Below are 23,854 nucleotides of genomic sequence, written 5' to 3'. Positions count from 1 at the left end.
ACTGATTCGCTTTCGTCACATGTACAGGTATCACATCAACACTTAAATAAGCCATTCATGCATCCTACAATTTATAACTTAAGTGTTCACTAACTAGTGTACTTTAACCATTCAATCCATAGGTAACACATATTAAATTATTCCACTCGGCCTAACCCAACAAGTATTGTGATTCTTTTAATCTGAATGGCTCATTCATTCAGTTTATGACCCAAGTGATGCAGGCCCAAGGTTCGCTTGGGTGAAGTGGTATCACAGCCTAGATGTAACCCGGGCCCAAATCAAATGCAAGTGGGCTTCCTTTTTGCGCGATCCCCCCCACATTCAGCCCATGTTTAACGTGAAACTTTACCCAGTGAATTTAATAGTTGTTTACTTTGCAACTAGGTTAACACAAGCCATATTCAAGATTAATAGCATCTCTTTTACCACCCCCTAAACATAATTACCCTTTTAAGAAATTTCGAAAACAACAACATCATGCACAGTTGATTTTTAAGATGGCTTAACCAATCAATTATTCGCCCTCATGCACCTTAATATTACACATAATCCGATCTATGAGTAAACATCTATATTTACGTATCATTAATATGAATCATATCAATTTCTACACAAATAATCCAGTTAATAATGAACTAACATTTATATCTTTGACTAACCTGACAACACACATGGGCCTCCACTTTTTCATTCATGTTACCAAGCTTTACCAACCATGTACTATCAATCCTATTGGACCTCTAACTCTACTGTTACATCAATATTTCTTATGGATCACATGCCATCAAATGTATTGGACCCCCCCCCTCTAAAAGCTACTGATATATCATAATTAGCAAGCATTCAAGTTAAATAATATTCCCATCAATCCCTCACATGACCAATCACATTAATTCTATTACATACTCGAACCCCATCTTGTGTTTTAGACATACTAATTTAATTTCTGAATCCTTCTTTACTGTTATCATCTCAACTAATTTAATGCCATGTTCATGTATACAACACCCTAATCATCACATAAATACCACCTGTTATCATGATTTATTTAATGCATGATCCTAGCAATAATCATCCATTCCTCATTAATCGTTCAAGTCCACTGTTATATTCTTTAATCAAACTCATACACACAACATTAAGCACATAATCTAATCTCAACTAAGGTTATGTACACATACCTTTTATTACAGTCAAGCATCAAGATTAAACGTATAAATTGTTGCACCCCTACTAATGTTCGATCCCCCTATATCAACACAGTTTCTAACAAGACCAATTCAGACCTTTTACTTACACATACTCATGCAATCGAACATATCATCACATACCATATATTACCACATATGAGCATAATTCATGTCAACCTCAAGAACAACAAGCAGGTTAACAATAACAAGCAGGTTGACAATAAAATTACTAACCGAAGTCAAGAACGCCGATTGAAAGGCCTCGATGAAGGGGGGTCTCCTGGTGCCGTGCGTAGACTATGGAGACTAATAGGGTTTTTGTTTTTGATTTAGTGTTTATGATAAACAATCACAATTATCATGCAATAACTATTAAACTTTGAGGCGGAAACGGTTTCCTGTTTGGCCGACATGGGCTCCAGCCCACTCACTTGGGCTGCCATATCACTTAGCAAACATTAGTAAGGTTTGTGATGGCTTGGGCTTGTAAATATGTATGTGTTAATCAGGTTCGCGGCCCAAATGTATCACCGGCCCAATTTCTATATCTATAATTAGGCTTGGGTGAATTATATTTGATTATCATACTAATAAGTGTGCAAGTTCGGGTTTTGTATGCGGGAGTGTTAAACGAGTTTGCAGCCCAATCGAGTTGGTTCTTTAAATTAATTGAACAACACACAACAACATTTAACGGTTTCTTCTATGCATACACACCTAATCCTTAATAGTGCGCGATACAAGTAAATAAACACGGAGACACACGCTAAAGGTTCGTGGAATTTTGAGTAGTGCCAACCTTAATTATTCGGGTTGTCACATCATCCCCAACTTGAAAGAAATTTCGTCCCGAAATTTGATAAGCAATCCAAAACAACTCGGTGTTAGATCAGGATGACTGTGGATTTTTCCCCAGGTGCCACATCATCCCCAACTTGAAAGGGAATTTCGTCTCGAAATTCGCGAACGATATCAGAAGTTGATTCCACCGCTCGAATAACTGAGGATACTAGAGTTTATTCCGATCATTGTGTTACCATGTGAACTCCGGTCCACGTCTTGAGTTCCAACGAACTCTCTCACGATTGGGATTCGACTATACTAATAAACCTTGACTTTCTAGTCCATGCCAAGCTTCGTTACTATGCGTGGCTATGTGGGCCTTTAGGACCGGTCATCCGTACATGGTCGTCTTCAGGTTTTTAATACACCCTATTAAAACTCAGATGAATAGAATATCGAGACCAGCGTGCTTTTCCTGCACCAGTTCCCTAAGGTTGCTGTATAGTGAGGTCCGTATTCGTTCCATGAAGTAGCAAATATCGTCCGACCTGCCAAAGGTTGCTTCCCCATGCCCTACATGGGTCAATCTTGAGAACTCTCTTTCTTCAGTTCTCCAGTTTAAGCAAAGCGAGTCTGATCAGGTATGTTAGAGTCAATAGCAAGCTGCGAAGCTCGTGCACGTCCAGGCTTCAAGGTCGTATTCATTCAAAAGTTCCATCCAGTGATGTCGTTACATGTTTAACTCCTTAGGAACAAGGGTATACGGGAGGCCCTTGTGATCGGTCTAGGTAGCGCATTTGGTACCGTCCAAGCAATGCCTCCAACTTAAATCCAAAGACCATGGCTTCCACCGCAGGTCGTGACTCGTGTAGTTCTTCCTGTAAGTCCACCACGTAAGCCATCGCCTTCTCATGTTGCATTGGTGTGTGACTGGGACTCTGATTCAAACCATCATGGTATACCGCCAGATCATCAGTACTCTCGGATAGAAGTGATACTCATTGCGTTACAGGGTTGGGTTTCGAAAGCTGAAGAACGTTTCCCTGTTTTAGTTCCCATGAATTCACAGCTCCCCGCTGTGCTAAGGAGGTTGAAGTTGCGCCATCTTCGAAAACTCATGATGAATCTGCGATAGTATCCAGCGAACCCAAGGGATTGCTGTATCCCAGAAGGAATCCGAAATTGCCTGAGGTTAATTTGAAATTCCACCTGACGATGTGGAGGTAAACCAAGTAACTCTTCAGAAAACACGAGAGAAAATTTTACGAACACAGGGAAGATCTTCTTCAGGTTGCGAATCGGTGACGAGAGCCAGAATAGCAGGGTAGCCCTTCAGTAGACACTTCTGGGCTTTCATGGCTAAGACGATGCCAACAATGGCACCACTACGATGATCTTGAGCTGACAAGGGTTCCCCATTAGGGAGAGGGATACGCACGATTTTCTCTTTACAGAGAATTTCCGCTCGATGCATGGGTAACCAAATCCATGTCAACGACCACGTCAAAACTTACAAGGGTATCAGGAAGTAGGTCAATGTCGAACACTTGACCCATGAAATCAAGTTTACAACCAAAAAGAACATGAGAAGCTTCTATCGATTTACTATCAGTTAATTCTACTACATGCTTATTTACAATAAGGGTGCGAGTCAGTCCTAGCTAACGATTGAACCCCAGAGACACATAACTCAAATCGGCACCAAAGTCGAATAAAATAGAAGCAAAAAGATCATTCAAATAAGACGTACCGTTCTCAGCATTGCCATCATTGTGAGCTTCCCCCAGCGCCAATAGTAAATACTCTTCCACGTGCTCCGTTCCCACCATTGTTTCCATTGTTGTCGCTCCCAGTATTGTTGTTGTTGCCAGCATTCTGATTAAGCTGAGGGCAATCCCTCTTAAAATGACCCTCATCACCACACTGAAAGCACCCCTTTTGATTTCCCCGGTTCTGTTGAGACTGTTGCCTCTCCTGTTGCTGTGGCTGCTGCTGCGGCTGCTTTGGAAGCCAGACCCTGCAATCTTTAGCCATATGACCCACCTTGTTGCACCTATGACATACCCGGGTGCACGGTCCGCGATGGTGGAACATACACTTGTCACACTTTGGTAGCTTTCCCGCGTAAGAACCCTGATTTGAATTGTTGCTCTGATTCTGATTCACAGAAGACGACTGGCTGAAACTACGGTGGATGCTGTGGTCTGCCCTTTTCTGAGATTGGCTGGCACTGGTTGCTTTGTCAGTATCGCTCCATTTTCGCTTGTGATCACTAGCAGGTGTGGTAGCTGTAGCAGTCAAGGTAGTAGCAGAAACACGTGGCGGCAAGTTGCCACGTTCGACCTCTTGGTCAGTAATCTTATGTGCCAAACGGACGATACGGGGCAGATTGTCTAAGTTTGCAGCAGTAACGTACCCCTTAACAGCTGGTGCTAAGCCCTTGAGATACAACTCAATTCGCCGAGGTGGGGGTCGAGACATGTTAGGGCACAAAGTTGCTAAATCATTAGACCTCCTAGTGTATGCTTCAATCTCAGATCCCTCCATTTTCAGATTGTAGAACTCGTTCTCCAGTTTCTGAATCTCATCACGAGGACAATACTCCTCTCGCATCAACTCCTTGAAATCATCCCAAGTAGTGGCATTCGCCATCTCAATACCCAACATCTGAACCTGGGCATTCCACCATGTAAGGGCACCATCCTCGAGTGTACCCGTAGCATACTTCACTCTGTCCCCAGCTGGACAGTTACACATTGCAAATACTGATTCTGCCTTCTCAAACCATCGCAGGAGTCCTACAGCCCCTTCAGTCCCACTGAAGGTCTGTGGCTTACAATCCATGAACATCTTGTACGTACATGCAGGTGGAGCAGGTGGATTGTTTTGATTCGCAGGTTGACCTAAAACGTAAGAACGTACAACGCACTGGTAAGATTCGAGTATACGACACAAGGATATAAAGTAATTGGCACCTATCGTACCAGCCTGGTAAGCCGCTAGGGCTTCAGCTACACGAGTGTTGATCAGGTTGGTCAGCTCAGCTTGGGTCATCGCGATGTGACCACGTCCATGTCCTCGTCCACTCATGATTCTATAGGATAAGAGGGAAAGGTTACGAGTTGAAATGAGGTACAGGTCAAGTATCACGTTGAAATCTACAATCTACCAAGTTTACACACAATAGGGCAGAACCCTTCTCACGCTCGTTAAGCCTCACTGGGACTTGCATGCACCTCGCGTTATTATTATGTGTGCACCCATAATAATAAGGCGATTTGCATGCTTATCTCAGCGCCTCTTAACTTGCGCTAAAAGGTTCCCCACATTCAAATAGCAAGCGAAAAGGTTTTATATGATCAAGAATCACAACAGTCGAAGGGTAGTGTCACACTAACAGTTCACATAACAGGGGTTGGTAATATAAGGGCTCATGCTGTTGTGCTAAGTGTGCATTCACGTGTGATGTTATACATAAGTGTACACTAGATATACTATGCAATAGTAAATGAGAAACGAACCTTGCAGTCTGGAGCTGAGTGTCATGGTCGATTTCGGTACTGTTCGGTTATAGTCTGGTTTTATGAAAACGTTTTAAAACCAAGTTCACTATAACCAGTGGCTCTGATACCAAACTGTCACACCCCCAAAATACCACCTAGGGAGTGTCCCTGCTAGGCGTGTGACGTACCAGCACTGAGCCACTAATCACATTGAACCCATACAAGTTTCTAAATAAAGTTCTCAATTATTAATAAAATACCATCAATATGTTTAAATGAAAACCAATATGTTCAGCGGAAGCAAATAGTAAACCAAGTTAAACTGTTTCAAAACCCAAGTATAGTTCCATGAAATCAATCGCATAAATCCTCCCAGTCGACCCATGACCACTCCAGCTACTCCAGACAGCAAGTTCCCCCAAATCCAAGATACCTAACGACCTGCGAGCATGCAACAAGTGTATCAGACAACGCTGGTGAGTTCATAGTTTTACAAAAACGTTGGTTACCAAGTGTTTAGTTAATCCATTGAATTTAATTCCGAAAGTAATGTTGAAAACAATGTTGATAATACCCCAATACAAGACGGCTTCTGATTTACATTGCCCTTTCTCCAATCCTCCTATCAAAGCATTGGTCATGACTAGGTCCTTAGTTCAACACCCGTCCTCCCAGGTACGGGGTGAGGTTGCCAAACCTAAGTAGCGCTACTAACTAATACCATGTTACCTTCCTGGTAACCAAACAACACGGGGGGACTTTAAAGGTGATAGGAAGAGTATATTATCCAACATTCCCGTTTTTACCCAAAAGACTTATCCCTTCCCGGGATACCCACTGACAGTCCCAACCACCGGGACGCATGCTCAAGAAAGATGAACTCACCTTTGATTTGCTCGGTAAGACTAGTTATGTGTTCACACTTGATTAATCGAATCCTAATATCAGTTCCAGTTATGGTCAGCTTTATAGCACACAATCATACGTCCCTTATACACATTTTGCATGAAATTCCCACATAGATCATACAAGTCATAACAAGAAATCACGCATCACACTAGTCACAACATTCATTGAGGAATCAGTTTCAGTCTCACTGATTCGCTTTCGTCACATGTACAGGTATCACATCAACACTTAAATAAGCCATTCATGCATCCTACAATTTATAACTTAAGTGTTCACTAACTAGTGTACTTTAACCATTCAATCTATAGGTAACACATATTAAATTATTCCACTCGGCCTAACCCAACATGTATTGTGATTCTTTTAATCTGAATGGCTCATTCATTCAGTTTATGACCCAAGTGATGCAGGCCCAAGGTTCGCTTGGGTGAAGTGGTATCACAGCCTAGATGTAACCCGGGCCCAAATCAAATGCAAGTGGGCTTCCTTTTTGCGCGATCCCCCCCACATTCAGCCCATGTTTAACGTGAAACTTTACCCAGTGAATTTAATAGTTGTTTACTTTGCAACTAGGTTAACACAAGCCATATTCAAGATTAATAGCATCTCTTTTACCACCCCCTAAACATAATTACCCTTTTAAGAAATTTCGAAAACAACAACATCATGCACAGTTGATTTTTAAGATGGCTTAACCAATCAATTATTCGCCCTCATGCACCTTAATATTACACATAATCCGATCTATGAGTAAACATCTATATTTACGTATCATTAATATGAATCATATCAATTTCTACACAAATAATCCAGTTAATAATGAACTAACATTTATATCTTTGACTAACCTGACAACACACATGGGCCTCCACTTTTTCATTCATGTTACCAAGCTTTACCAACCATGTACTATCAATCCTATTGGACCTCTAACTCTACTGTTACATCAATATTTCTTATGGATCACATGCCATCAAATGTATTGGACCCCCCCCCCCCCTCTAAAAGCTACTGATATATCATAATTAGCAAGCATTCAAGTTAAATAATATTCCCATCAATCCCTCACATGACCGATCACATTAATTCTATTACATACTCGAACCCCATCTTGTGTTTTAGACATACTAATTTAATTTCTGAATCCTTCTTTACTGTTATCATCTCAACTAATTTAATGCCATGTTCATGTATACAACACCCTAATCATCACATAAATACCACCTGTTATCATGATTTATTTAATGCATGATCCTAGCAATAATCATCCATTCCTCATTAATCGTTCAAGTCCACTGTTATATTCTTTAATCAAACTCATACACACAACATTAAGCATATAATCTAATCTCAACTAAGGTTATGTACACATACCTTTTATTACAGTCAAGCATCAAGATTAAATGTATAAATTGTTGCACCCCTACTAATGTTCGATCCCCCTATATCAACACAGTTTCTAACAAGACCAATTCAGACCTTTTACTTACACATACTCATGCAATCGAACATATCATCACATACCATATATTACCACATATGAGCATAATTCATGTCAACCTCAAGAACAACAAGCAGGTTAACAATAACAAGCAGGTTGACAATAAAATTACTAACCGAAGTCAAGAACGCCGATTGAAAGGCCTCGATGAAGGGGGGTCTCCTGGTGCCGTGCGTAGACTATGGAGACTAATAGGGTTTTTGTTTTTGATTTAGTGTTTATGATAAACAATCACAATTATCATGCAATAACTATTAAACTTTGAGGCGGAAACGGTTTCCTGTTTGGCCGACATGGGCTCCAGCCCACTCACTTGGGCTGCCATATCACTTAGCAAACATTAGTAAGGTTTGTGATGGCTTGGGCTTGTAAATATGTATGTGTTAATCAGGTTCGCGGCCCAAATGTATCACCGGCCCAATTTCTATATCTATAATTAGGCTTGGGTGAATTATATTTGATTATCATACTAATAAGTGTGCAAGTTCGGGTTTTGTATGCGGGAGTGTTAAACGAGTTTGCAGCCCAATCGAGTTGGTTCTTTAAATTAATTGAACAACACACAACAACATTTAACGGTTTCTTCTATGCATACACACCTAATCCTTAATAGTGCGCGATACAAGTAAATAAACACGGAGACACACGCTAAAGGTTCGTGGAATTTTGAGTAGTGCCAACCTTAATTATTCGGGTTGTCACATTAAGGATCCTTAATTGTTTAACTTTGAAAACCTGAAAAATAGAACATAACTTGGGACTAAGCCAATATAAAAGATAAGTTAGTAACTGGGGACATGCCCAAAGGATCACTGGGGACAAGCCCGAAGGATAACTGGGGACAAGCCCGAAGGATAACTGGGGACAAGCCCGAAGGATAACTGGGGACAAGCCCGAAGGATAACTGGGGACAAGCCCAAGGATCGTATGTAAACTGGAGTATGGCCCTTACTGGCGATTATCCAAACTTAGTGACATGAAAATGCCAAAACCTTAGCTAACGTGAAAACGTTAGAAACCTTAGGAACGGATGTATGGTACGTCTACCATTATACGTAGGATCCTAGGTATAGCCAGTACGATGAGGTTATCAGCCCCTAAAGCGGGTACTGGTCCCAAAGACGTGAACTATACCAGGATCATCGTGCGCTACAGGCGAAAACTGAGGACAAGCCCAAGGATAACTGGGGTTGAACCCAAGGATCTGAGATGCTTTTGAAGACTATCAATAACATGCTGAGGATACCTGGACTATCAGAACTCAAATTCTCGTGAGAGGAGGATGAAGGATACATGATCCTTATCCTTAGGTAAAAATAAGAAAATGGAATAGTTTAGGATTAGGACTTTACCAGAGTAAGGATCATTGACATCACTGGGATCCTTCGAGGATGCTTTCAATGTAAGGATCATATGTGCCAGGAGGATCCTGCTCACATGAAATATTTCTTTAAGTGAACAGCATTCCAGGCTCTTGGTAACAAATTTCCTTCCATGGTTAGCAATCTATATGCCCCCTTTCCTGCTTCAGCTTCAATCAAGTAAGGGCCTTCCCACTTTGGTGCTAATTTCCCATCAGCAGGATTGATGGTATTTTGGAATGCTTTTCTCAATACGATATCCCCCACTTGGAATTTCCTTATTCTGACATTTTTGTTGTAAGCACCAGCCATTCTTTGTTGGTAGCTCGCCATCCTTATCCTAGCCAGATCCCTGATTTCCTCAATAGTATCCAAGTCCTGAGCCAAGTTTACAGCATTTCCTTCAGGATCACGAGTACTTGTTCTAGCAGTTGGAACCACCATTTCTGTTGGGATTACTGCTTCTGCCCCAAACACTAAAGAGAAGGGTGTTTGACTGTTAGGGCTGGATTTTTATAATACATGATCCTTACATGTGATCCTAACCAGTGATCCTTGTTTCTTTGGCAGATAGTGATCCTCAGCAGAGTTCCAGGATCAGGATCACGGACCATCATAGGATCCTCATGCTAACAGTTGCTTTCATTAACTTTAATGTTGTTTTGCAGGAATGACTAGCAGGATCCGCTCTTAGCATCACAATCAAGGGACGCGTCTTTACAATTTTGGCACACGCTCAATCAGAGATGAACGTTGCAAAGGATATGGAAACTTGGCATGATTTAAGGGCGGCAATTTAGGCTAGATTTACTTTTATTTCTAAAGGGGTAATGAGCTGATTATTAGTCTTTTTACCTAAAATAGGCCACCTACACTTGTATATATAAATACTCTTCCCCATTCGGAAGAACACACAATAAAATTCTCACACGCTTAGACACACATTACGATAGTGATCTTTGTACTCAGCTCATTATCATCCGAAGTTGTAACCATATTTTTGATATATTGAAGTTGGTGATCGGTAGTTGCCATCACCCGAGGTTTTTTATGCCGGAGATCATACATTGATCAAGGGCTTTTTCCTCGTATAAATCATTGTGTCTTTGCATATTACATACTAAAGTGATCCTTTACTCTTTCAATAAACCAAGCATCATACCCCGTTTACAAAGAGTTTGGTTGCATTATCCTTGTGTGATTTTTGACCAAAACAGTTTGGCGCCCACCGTGGGGAAATTAGTGCTTCATTCATAAGAAAACTTTCTGTTCGAAATCATTTCAAAGAGTTACATGGCTTCGTCATTGAAGAATACATCCACAGCGATGTCGGCAGTCAATTCATCTACTCGCATTCCACCTTTGCCTCCACCACCAGCTGGATCTCAGAAAAATGCTGAGAAGAGACCAACTTCTATATCCTCTAAACCATCATCTTCTGCTCTAACTTCTTCTGTTCCCAGTACTAGTGATATATTTACTTTGATTTTGCAGATGAGGGATCGTATGCAGCAGCAGGATGAAACTAATGACAGGATCCTCAGAGAAATCGGAGATCTCAAAAGGCAAAAGAAAACGGCAGAGGATCATTCCCCACTAATGCCCAAATCTTTGAATTTTGATACTCCAATGATTACTTCTCAGCCAACAGAGGTCCCAGACATACAATATATGGGTGGATCAAGAGGAGTGCATTTCAGCCCAGCGACAATGACTCAGGCATCAGGATCATATTTTCAACCGGCGGGATCCTACGCCCAGCATTCGGGATCCTTCATGAGCTTAGGATCCTCCTTTGTCCCTGGATCATCCCAGGTTCAAGGATCCTCCTTCGTTCCGGGATCATCCCAGGTTCAAGGATCCTCCTTTGTTCCAGGATCATCCCAGGTTCAAGGATCCTCCTTCGTTCCGGGATCGTCTCAGATACCAGGATCCTTCCAGATGCCAGGATCCCTAAAAAGTTTGCAAATAGGAAGTCTAGATGTCCATCAAGGGGACTTCATTCCAATGCAGACCATTGCTTCCACTGGTCCCTCCGTTATCCCAGAATCCCAGCAATATGGATTCACACCCAATGTTCCTAACTTGAACCCGATGGGAGGTAACACCTTAAATAATTATCCGACCACTAACCATGGATTCGTGCAGGATACAGGTATCAATCATGCTATGGCCAGGGAGTTACAGAAGCTAAAGGATATGATATCAAGTGTTCCACGGGTAGTCAAGCCTATCCCGGAGATTGCAGATGGGAGCCATAAGGTATCTCGTTTTGCACCACCAATTTGTGATGCAGAGGTACCCAAAAGGTTCCATATCCCTACTATGAAGCTGTATGATGGTACAACGGATCCTGAGGAGCACATAGCACAATACAGGGAGAGGATGGAGATCAATCCAATCCCAGAAAAGTTAAAGGAAGCATGCTTATGTATAGGATTTGGATCTACCCTTACTGGATCAGCTCTTAAATGGCTGCTAAGTCTTCCCCCTTACTCTATCACTTCATTTGCTAATTTAGTTAATTTATTCAATAACCAATTCTCTTGTAGTAGAAAATTTGAAAGATTAACTAGTGATTTATATAGGGTAACTCAAAGTCATAATGAATCATTAAGGGATTATATAACTAAATTTAGTAAAGAATCCTTGGACATTCCCAACTTGGATATGGCTACGGCTGTTGAAGCCTTCAAAATGGGACTGCTTAAGGATTCATTGTTCTATGATGATCTTGTTATGACACCATGCAGGAATCTAGATGAAGTAAGAACTCGGGCACTCAGGTTCATCCGGCTAGAGGATGACAAGAGGATCCAGGAGAGACAAGTGGGATCCTCAAAACAGGAGAAGCAAGGATCCTCCTTCAAGAACAATAAATTCAAATCCTACCATAGAAATGACAACCAGAATGTGCATGCTGTTGACCAAGAAGAGGATGATGAAGATTATCCTCCAATCTCCGAATATTGTTTTTCCGTTGATAATTGTGAACTAATCCTTGCAATGCAGAATCTAGGAGAAAAAGCTAGGTGGCCCAGGAAGAATGATAAACCATCCGGGACCAAAGACAAGTCAAAATGGTGTGCATACCATGAGGATTTCGGGCATCTAACTGAAGAATGCATAGCTTTAAGAAAAGAAATTGGATATCTGTTAAGCAAGGGGCATCTAAAAGAATTGTTGGGAAGAAAAAAGCAAAGGACTCAGGATCCTGAAAGGATCCCTGAAAAGGCTCCAGCCCCTCCGGCGAATGCACAAGTGATCAACTTTATTTCCGGAGGATCAGACATCTGTGGTACATCCTTCTCGGCGGCCAAAAGGCATGCAAAGGAAGCAAAAATGGATAATGGAGAGAGACCTATTCGAACATCAAGTGTCTCAGAAGGAAAGACGATAACGTTTGATGAGGATGATCGCATTAACATCCAGGATCCTCATCATGATAGTTTAGTTATTACTCTCTTTATCTCTAACCATTTTGTCCGCAGGATCCTTATCGACGGAGGAAGCTTAGTGAACATTATCCAGCTTGATGTTCTGAAGAAAATGGGTATCCCAGAATCAGACATCACACCAAGATCCTCCGTGCTTGTAGGATTCAGTGGAGAAACGAAGAAAACTCTGGGGGACATCAAACTCCCAATCTACGTGGAAGGATTACATAATTATCAAAAATTTTGTGTTATTGACTGTTTATCTTGTTGCCATGTTATCCTTGGCAGGCCCTGGATACATGATATGAAAGCAGTCCCATCCACCTATCATCAATGTGTGAAACTCCCTAGCCCATGGGGGATAATCAAGATCGACAGTGATCAGCAGGAGGCTAAGGATTGTTATACCTCATCCATGAAGCCAACCTCGAAGCCAAGGGAGCAATAGCAATTACAGTATCCTCCGAGGAATGTCTTGGAGGCAAGGGAACAAGATGTGGACGAAATCCTCTTGGATCCTAGTGATCCTGAATCAAAAATCTATATCGGATCAGGGATCCTTGGCAAAATGAAAGAAGACATAATATCCTTCCTCAAAAGAAGAAAATCTACCTTTGCATGGAAGCACGAAGATATGACAGGTATATCGAAGGATATCATCACTCATAAACTTGGCATTGACAGGTCTATCAAACCAATCCATCAAAAAAGGAGGAAGTTTGCACCAGAAAGGAATGCCATTATCCAAGAAGAAGTAGAGAGACTACTTCGAGCAGGTATGATCAGAGAGGTAAAATATCCAAAATGGTTAGTGTTTTGGTCAAAAATCACACAAGGATAATGTAACCAAACTTTATGTAAACGGGGTATGATGCTTGGTTAATTATGAAAGTAAAGGATCACTTCTGTGATAAAGATGCAAAGACACAATGATTTATACGAGGAAAAAGCCCTTGATCAATGTATGATCTCCGGCATAAAAAACCTCGGGTGATGGCAACTACCGATCACCAACTTCAATATAAGAAAAATATAGTTACAACTTCGGATGATAATGAGCTGAGTACAAGGATCACTATTGTTTCGAGTGTCTAAGTGTGTGAGAGTTGCGTTGTATGTCGTGTGTCCTCTTCCAAATGATGGAGAGTGGTATTTATACAAGTGTAGGTGACCTATTTTAGGTAAAAGGACTAATTATCAGCTCATTACCCCTTTAGAAATAAAAGACAATCTAGCCTAAATTGCCACCCATACATCAAGCCAAGTTTCCATATCCTATGCAACGTCTATCTCTGATTATGCTCCTGCCATAATTGTGAAGACGCGTCCCTTGATCATGATGCTAAGAGCGTATCCTGCTAGATATTCCTGCAAAATAACATTGCATTAAGTGAAGGTGACCGTTAGCATGAGGATCCTTTGATGGTCCATGATCCTGATCCTGAAGTCCTGCTGAGGATCAGTGTCTGCCAAAGAAACAAGGATCACTGGTTAGGATCACGTGTAAGGATCACCTATAATAAAAATCCTGCCCTAACAATTGCCCCCAAAATATAAGGAGTTTATTGTAAATTAATGAGTTGTATTTTGATCTTATCTCCAACGGGTAACTCCGAATAACTAGCCGTTAATATCGAACTAGCCGTTGCGATCATTACGTCATAGATGTGACAATCCTTGCAAATCATGATTATAAATAGGAGATAGGGTTGGGATCACTCTGCATTTAAATTCGAGATATCTTCCCTTTATAATCGCTGCCGAAGATCGATCAGGTATTCTCTTTTCTTCTCTTTTCATTCTTCCTTCTCTTGCTCTGTTTTTCTGCTGTGAGAATGTTGCTACGAAACTCTCCCCATAAGGATCACGAGAAGAGCAGTCCCCTGAAAAGCCAAGGGATCATTAAGGATTCTCCTACGGAGAGATGTTGCTTTACCGATGCTCATGTAGATAGGATTCGTCATTGTTTCCCGGCGGATGCTGTTTTCAAATCCTTCACATCCACTGCTTTGAGTGACTTTGTTTCAGACACCTGGGTGATCTTTCCTGCAACTCCATTTACCATAGGATATTCGTATCCTTTTCCGGCCTTCACCCAATCTTTCTTTTCTCTGACCGGCATATCTTATATCCAAGCTATGCCGATGATCTGGAGGGTCTTGTATACCTTCGAGAGGATCATCGAGCAGGAGGGGATTGATTTAGGGATGGCAGAGCTGGCCGCGCTTTATGATCTTACCACATTTGGTTCTCATCGATATTTGTTGAAACGGAAGGCCGGGGAGGATCACCCTGTTATGAAAGTTACCAAAAATGACGCAAATTGGAAGCGTCGTTTCTTCTTTGTGAGAAGGGATTCCCTCCCTAATGGGAATGATCTGCCCAAGGAGTGGGCCACTCATGGTAGGGTAGAGGATCCTCGAAGGATCACTATCAGTCTTGTCTCATATGATGAAGATCACTTATGTCTTTTTTCCTTTGTCTTTTGTGCAGCTATTTTCGTTGCTCACCTAAAATTGACCCCTGCTGCAAGAGAAAGAGTGTTAGCTTTTAAAAAGCTTGATCCTGAGATCAGAAGTTTTCAAGTCACCATCCAAGATTCTCAAGAAGTATCCTCCGCATCTGCCACAATGTCAAGTAAGTATCCTTACCAAAAAGTAAGTTCTATGCAAAAATATTAAATAAGTTAGGGGACTTATCTTGTTTTGATTGTGTAGGTGCTGGGAAATCTGCTAAGTCTGCCAAGTCTGCCTCCTTATTTGGGATTGATGATCTTGCCAACGTCAAGTCTTCGAAGAAGAAGACTTCTGTTGCTAGTCCTTCTGCTTCAGCCCCTAAATTACCCATTAGGGGTAAGGGAAAGAAGAGGAAGGTTTCTGAGGATCTTCAAGGATTTCCCCTAATTCGCCAACAGTTTCTTGATTCTGTCAACGAGGTTAGGATCACTGCCCCTGTTGGTTATCCTGATGGTTTTTGAGGATCACCCGTGTCTGACGTCATATCCTGTTGTTTTTGCAGAAACTTACTAAAATAGAATCTTATGTTAGCCACGTTGAAGATCAGGATCGCCAGATTGCCGACCTTCAACAGATGGGTGTGCTGAAGGATCTCAAGATCGCTGATCTTGAGAAGGAGATCCGGGCTGTTAAGGATAAGGCTGTCAAAGCATTGATCAAGTTTGATTATGAGAAGCATGACATTACTCAGGACGCTAAAGTCTCTGCCGCGATAGCTATGTACAAGATACAACTGCAGATGGCTACGGAGGCTCAGGATCCTTCCTTTGATAAGAGCACATGGGATGTTGAAGGCTGGAAAGCAAGGCTAGCAGAGTTGGAGGATGACGATGATGCTGAGGATATCCCTATGCTCGAAGGTGGAGATGCTGGTAAGGATCAGGGGGAGGCAAGTGGAGCTGGTGGTGATGGTGCAGCGAAGGTTTGAGCTGCAAGATTGGGCGATGATGGAAACTTCTAGACATAGCCGGAGCCCAGTTTTTTTTTGAATTTTGATAGTAGTTTGTGGTATTTGAAACAATTATGGTCTGTAATCTCCGAACAATAGTTTTTAGGGTTGAGGATCCTGGATCCTTCGAACAATAGGTAGGATTACAAAAGGTGGAGGGATCCTCTGTTTGGGGGATGAAGCCTTTGTGATACTGCCGCTTTTAATTTCCTGCACAATGCTAAGACCGCATAGACAATGGACACCCTTTGCCAACTTTTTGCAAGGGTTAAAGATCCTTTTGCTAATAATATAACCTTAATCTTTCTGGCTTATCCTGTGTTGTTATCCTTTGTTTATCTTTTTGGTTTCCAATTGTTTTAGAAATATATTTGTAACAATAATTAAGCAAACCATGTTCAAGAGATATAGGATATGATCCTGGATCAAATATCCTATAATCGAAAATTTTCAAGGAAGTTTATTTTAAGGATCATAGGTTCAGTTGTCAAGGTCTAAAGGTTTTTCAAATGAATAATGAAATTAAAAATAGTTAAAGATCATACCTGAGGATCCAAGTTAGGATCCTAACCTTTAATCGGGATAACCACAAGTAAAACTTTAATGGATGATAAGGATTAAGGATCCTTATTTGTTTAACTTCGAGAACCTGAAAGATGGAACATATCTTGGGACTAAGCCAATGTAAGAGATAAATTAGTAGCTGGGGACATGCCCAAAGGATAACTGAGAATGATCCTGGAGGATCACTGGGGACAAGCCCATAGGATAACTGAGAATGATCCTGGAGGATCACTGGGGACAAGCCCATAGGATAACTGGGGACAAGCCCAAAGGATAACTGGGGACAAGCCCAAAGGATCGTATGTAAACTGGAGTATGGCCCTTTCTGGCGACTATCCAAACTTAGTGACATGAAAATGTCAAAACCTTAGCTAACGTGAAAACGTTAGAAACCTTAGGAACGGATGTATGGTACGTCTACCATTATACGTAGGATCCTAAATATAGCCAGTACGATGAGGTTGTCGGCCCCGGAAGTGGGTACTGGTCCCAAAGACGTGAACTATATCAGGATCATCGTGCGCTGCTGGCGGAAACTGGGGATAATCCCAAGGATAACTGGGGTTGGACCCAAGGATCTGCGGTGCTTTTGAAGATCTTTGACGATATGCTGAAGATACCTGAACTATCATAACTCAAATGTTTTGTGAGTAGAGGATGAAGGATACATGATCCTTATCCTTAGGTAAAAAGTAAGAAAATACAATAGTTTCTAGGATAAGCATATTACCAGAGTAAGGATCACTGATATCACCGGGATCCTTTAAGGATACTTCAATGTAAGGATCACGTGCATGGAGGATCATGTTCACATGAAATATTTCTTTAAGTGAACAGCATTCCAGGCTCTTGGCAACAAGTTTCCTTCCATGGTTAGCAACCTGTATGCCCCCTTTCCTGCTTCAGCTTCAATCAAGTAGGGACCTTCCCATTTTGGTGCTAACTTCCCGTCAGCTGGATTGATAGTATTTTGAAATGCTTTTCTCAACACCATATCTCCGACTTGAAATTTCCTTAATCTGACATTTTTGTTGTAGGCACCAGCCATTCTTTGTTGGTAGCTTGCCATCCTTATCCTAGCTAGATCCCTGATTTCTTCAATAGTATCCAAATCCTGAGCTAGAATTGTAGCATTTTCTTCAGGATCACGAGCACTTGTTCTAGCAGTTGGGATCACCATTTCTGTTGGGATCACTGCCTCTGCCCCAAATACTAAAGAAAAAGGTGTTTGACCAGTGGCATTCTTGGGAGTTGTTCTATCAGCCCATAGCACATAAGGTAACTCCTCTGCCCATTTCCCCTTCTTGGATCTTAGCTTCTTCTTGAGATTGTTGATGATGATCTTGTTGGATGATTCTGCTTGACCATTGGCTTGTGGATGAACTGGTGTTGATGTTATCATCTTGATTCCCCAACTGTCACAAAAGTTAGTGGTTCTGCTTCCAATGAATTGGGAGCCATTATCACATACAATTTCAGAGGGAATGCCAAATCTAGTTATAATATTTCTTTTGATGAAGGATATGACTTCCTTTTCTCTGACTTGGGCGAAGGCTTCAGCTTCTATCCACTTAGAAAAATAGTCAGTCATGGCAAGCATAAATACTTTTCCACCAGGTGCTTTAGGAAGCTTGCCCACTATATCCATTCCCCATCTCATGAATGGCCAAGAGGATGGTATAGGGTGTAGCAGTTCAGCTGGTTGATGAAGGATATTGCTGTGTCTTTGACAAGGATCACATTTCCTAGCATATTCCACAGCATCCCTTTTCATGGTTGGCCAGTAGTATCCTGTTCTGAGGATCCTTGAGAATAATGCCCTGCCCCCAGTGTGGTTTCCACAATCTCCTTCATGGAAGTCTCTCAACACTTCTTCAATTTCAGGATCCTCAATACATCTTAAGTATGGTCCTGCAAGGGATCGTTTATATAGCACATTATTTAAGATTGTAAATTGAGATACCTTGATCCGGAAAGCTCTAGGGTTTTCTCCCATTGGAATCTCTCCGTTTTGCAAGTATTTCATGATTGGTGAGACCCATGATCCTGAATAAGATTGAGCTTCTTCACTAGGGATTATTGCAGTATCCTCTTCTATTTCCATGGCCACTTGATTTTCAATAGCAGGAGCCAGGATATGGATGATAGGGATACTTATGTCTTCTGGAATTTTTAAGGATGATCCTAAGTTGGCCAATGCATCAGCTTCCGTGTTATCCTCCCTTGGTACCTGTGTTAAGCTGAAAGAAACAAAAGAGAGTGCCAATTTTTTGACTATCTCTAAATATTTGGTTAGTTTTTCACCTTTAACAGCATAGGATCCGTTAAAGTGATTGGTGATCAATAATGAGTCTACATATACTTTAAGATATTTTACCCCCATATCCTTAGCAATTTGCAAGCCAGCAATCAAGGCTTCATACTCAGCCTCATTGTTAGTTGCTTGGAACTCACAGGCTATGGAGTGGGGTATTATGTCCCCCTGTGGCGATTTTAGTAGGATCCTGAGCCCTGTGCCCTTGACATTTGAGGATCCGTCAGTGTGTAATATCCAAGGATCCTTGGTTTCATCCAGCTGCTGGACCTCCAATTCTGCTTCTTTTTGTAGATCACTACTGAAATCAGCCACAAAGTCGGCTAAGGCTTGTGATTTAATGGCTGTTCTTGGTTCATATCTTATATCATGGGCACTAAGCTTCACTGCCCACTTAGCCATTCTCCCTGACATCTCCGGTTTCCTGAGGACATTCTTAATTGGAAAATTAGTTTTAACAACAATAGTATGGGTTTCAAAATAATGCCTTAACTTAGTGGATGCCATGATTAATGCAAGAATAAGTTTTTCGAGGTGTGAGTACCTGGATTCGGCATCAAGTAGACTTTTACTTACATAGTAGATAGGATATTGTGTACCTTCGTGATCCTTGACAAGGACAGCACTTACAGCGGTTGAGGATACCGCCAGGTATAAGGATAACACATCTCCTTTTTCCGGTTTTGCTAATGCTGGTGCTGAGGACATATATTCTTTAAGGGCTTGTAAAGCGTTCTCATGCTTCTCAGTCCATTCAAACTTCTTATTCTTCCTTAGGATATCGTAGAATTCTTTGCATTTTTCTGAGGATTTCGATATGAACATGTTCAAAGCTGCTATCCTGCCTGTCAGTCTTTGAACATCCTTGGCATTGGCAGGAGATTTGATATTTACTAATGCTTTGATTTGTTCCGGGCTTGCTTCAATGCCCCTCTGAGTTACCATGTATCCTAGGAACTTTCCTGCCTTAACACCAAAATGGCATTTTGAAGGATTAAGTTTCATGTTGTAATTATCAAGGATATCGAATGCTTCTTCCAAGTCCCTTAGGTGATCCTCAGCTTTCTTTGACTTGACCACCATATCATCTATGTACACCTCCATAGTTTTTCCAATTTGATCTTTGAACATCATATTTAGCAGCCTTTGATATGTTGCACCTGCATTTCTTAGTCCAAAAGGCATGGCAATATAACAATATAAACCGGTTGGGGTCATAAAGGCTGTATCCTCTTGGTCAGATGGTTCCATCTGAATTTGTTGGAATCCAGATGATGCATCCATAAAGGTCAACAGTTCATGCCCCGCTGTTGCATCCACCATGGAGTCAATGTGGGGTAATGGGAAAGGATCCTTGGGACACGCCTTATTTAAATCAGTGAAATCGACACATACCCTCCACTTTCCGTTTTTCTTTTGTACAACAACCACATTGGCTAACCATTTTGGATACTTTACCTCTCTGATCATACCTGCTCGAAGTAGTCTCTCTACTTCTTCCTGGATAATGGCATTCCTTTCTGGTGCAAATTTCCTCCTTTTTTGATGGATTGGTTTGATAGACCTGTCAATGCCAAGTTTGTGAGTAATAATATCCTTAGATATACCTGTCATATCTTCATGTTTCCAAGCAAAGGTAGATTTTCTTCTTTTGAGGAAGGATATTAGGTCTTCTTTCATCTTGCCAAGGATCCCTGATCCGATATAGATTTTTAATTCAGGATCACTAGGATCCAAGAGGATTTCGTCCACATCTTGTTCCTTTGCCTCCAAGACATTCCTCGGAGGATACTGTAATTGCTATTGCTCCCTTGGCTTCGAGGTTGGCTTCATGGATGAGGTATAACAATCCTTAGCCTCCTGCTGATCACTGTCGATCTTGATTATTCCCCATGGGCTAGGGAGCTTCACACATTGATGGTAGGTAGATGGGACTGCTTTCATATCATGTATCCAAGGCCTGCCAAGGATAACGTTGCAACAAGATAAACAGTCAATAACACAAAATTTTTGGTAATTATGTAATCCTTCCACGTAGATTGGGAGTTTGATGTCCCCCAGAGTTTTCTTCGTTTCCCCACTGAATCCTACAAGCACGGAGGATCTTGGTGTGATATCTGATTCTGGAATTCCCATCTTCTTCAGGACATCAAGCTGGATAATGTTCACTGAGCTCCCTCCATCAATAAGGATCCTGCGGACAAAATGGTTAGAGATAAAGAGAGTGATAACTAAACTATCATGGTGAGGATCCTGAATGTTAATGCGATCATCCTCATCAAATGTTATCATCTTCCCTTCTGAGACACTTGATGTTCTAATAGGCCTTTCACCATTATCCATTTTTGATTCTTTTGCATGTCTTTTGGCCGCCGAGAAGGATGTACCACAGATGTCTGATCCTCCGGAAATAAAGTTGATCACTTGTGCATTTGCTGGAGGTGCTGGAGCCTTCTCAGGGATCCTTTCAGGATCCTGAGTCCTTTGCTTTTTTCTTCCCAATAATTCTTTTAGGTGCCCCTTGCTTAACAGATATCCAATCTCTTTCCTTAAAGCTATGCATTCTTCAGTTAGATGCCCGAAATCCTCATGGTATGCACACCATTTTGACTTGTCTTTAGTCCCGGATGGTTTATCATTCTTTCTGGGCCACCTAGCTTTTTCTCCTAGATTCTGCATTGCAAGGATTAGTTCATGATTATCAACGGAAAAACAATATTCTGAGATTGGAGGATAATCTCCATCATCCTCTTCTTGGTCAACAGCATGCACATTCTGGTTGTCACTTCTATGGTAGGATTTGAATTTATTGTTCTTGAAGGAGGATACTTGCTTCTCCGGTTTTGAGGATCCTACTTGTCTCTCCTGGATCCTCTTGTCATCCTCTAGCCGGATGAACCTGAGTGCCCGAGTTCTTACTTCATCTAGATTCCTGCATGGTGTCATAACAAGATCATCATAGAATAATGAATCCTTAAGCAGTCCCATTTTGAAGGCTTCAACTGCCGTAGCCATATCCAAGTTGGGAATGTCCAAGGATTCTTTACTGAATTTAGTTATATAATTCCTTAATGATTCATTATGACTTTGAGTTATCCTGTACAAATCACTAGTTAATCTTTCAAATTTTCTACTACAAGAGAATTGGTTATTGAATAAATTAACTAAATTAGCAAATGAAGTAATAGAGTAAGGGGGAAGACTTAGCAGCCATTTAAGAGCTGATCCAGTAAGAGTGGATCCAAATCCTTTACATAGGCATGCTTCCTTCAACTTTTCTGGGATAGGATTGATCTCCATCCTCTCCCTTTATTGTGCTATGTGCTCCTCTGGATCCGTTGTACCATCATACAGCTTCATAGTAGGGATATGGAACCTTTTGGGTACCTCTGCATCACAAATTGGTGGTGCAAAGCGAGATACCTTATGGCTTCCATCTGCAATCTCTGGGATAGGCTTGACCACCCCTGGAACACTTGAGATCATATCTTTTAGCTTCTGCAATTCCCTGGCCATAGCATGGTTGACACCTGTATCCTGCATGAATCCATGGTTAGTGGTAAGATATTTATTTAAAGTGTTACCTCCCATTGAGTTCAAGTTAGTGAATCCATATCGCTGGGATTCTGGGATAACGGAGGGACCAGTGGAAGCAATGGTCTGCATTGGAATGAAGTCCCCTTGATGGACATCTAGACTTCCTGTTTGCAAACTTGTTAGGGATCCTGGCATCTGGAAGGATCCTGGTATCTGGGATGATCCTGGAACGAAGGAGGATCCTTGAATCTGGGGTGATTCTGGAACAAAGTAGGATCCTTGAAACTGCTGCGCTCCCGGATAGGCTCCTGAATTCATGAAGGATCCCATATGCTGGGGATAGGATCCTGCCGGCTGAAAGTGTGAGCCTGATGCCCGAGTCATTGCTGTCGATCCGAGGTGCAATCCTCTTGATTCTCCCATAATTTGCACGTCTGGAATTTCCGATGGCTGAGAAGTGATCATTGGAGTATCAAAGCTCAAGGATTTGGGCATCAGTGGGGAATGATCCTTTGCCGTTTTCTTTTGTCTTTTGAGATCTCCAATTTCCCTGAGGATCCTTTCATTAGTTTCATCCTGCCACTGCATACGATCCTTCATCTGCAAAATCAAAGTAAATACATCACTAGTACTGGGAATATAAGAATTCATAGCAGAAGGAGATGGAGATTTAGAAGTAGTAGGAGTTTGTCTCTTCTCAGCATTCTTCTGGGATCCTGCCGGTGGTGGAGGCAGAATGCTCTGGGACGAGGTGACTGCAGACATTGTCGTGGACATGTTTTTCAATGATGAAGCCATGTAACTCTTCGAAATGATTTCGAACAAAAGATTTTCTTATGAATGAAGCACCAATTGCCCCACGGTGGGCGCCAAACTGTTTTGGTCAAAAATCACACAAGGATAATGTAACCAAACTTTATGTAAACGGGGTATGATGCTTGGTTAATTATGAAAGTAAAGGATCACTTCTGTGATAAAGATGCAAAGACACAATGATTTATACGAGGAAAAAGCCCTTGATCAATGTATGATCTCCGGCATAAAAAACCTCGGGTGATGGCAACTACCGATCACCAACTTCAATATAAGAAAAATATAGTTACAACTTCGGATGATAATGAGCTGAGTACAAGGATCACTATTGTTTCGAGTGTCTAAGTGTGTGAGAGTTGCGTTGTATGTCGTGTGTCCTCTTCCAAATGATGGAGAGTGGTATTTATACAAGTGTAGGTGACCTATTTTAGGTAAAAGGACTAATTATCAGCTCATTACCCCTTTAGAAATAAA

This window comes from Helianthus annuus, chromosome 16 (assembly GCF_002127325.2).
Source record: "Helianthus annuus cultivar XRQ/B chromosome 16, HanXRQr2.0-SUNRISE, whole genome shotgun sequence".
NCBI classification, from domain to species: domain Eukaryota; kingdom Viridiplantae; phylum Streptophyta; class Magnoliopsida; order Asterales; family Asteraceae; genus Helianthus; species Helianthus annuus.
The sequence above is the reverse complement of the archived record's forward strand: the minus strand, read 5'-3'. Positions refer to the sequence as shown.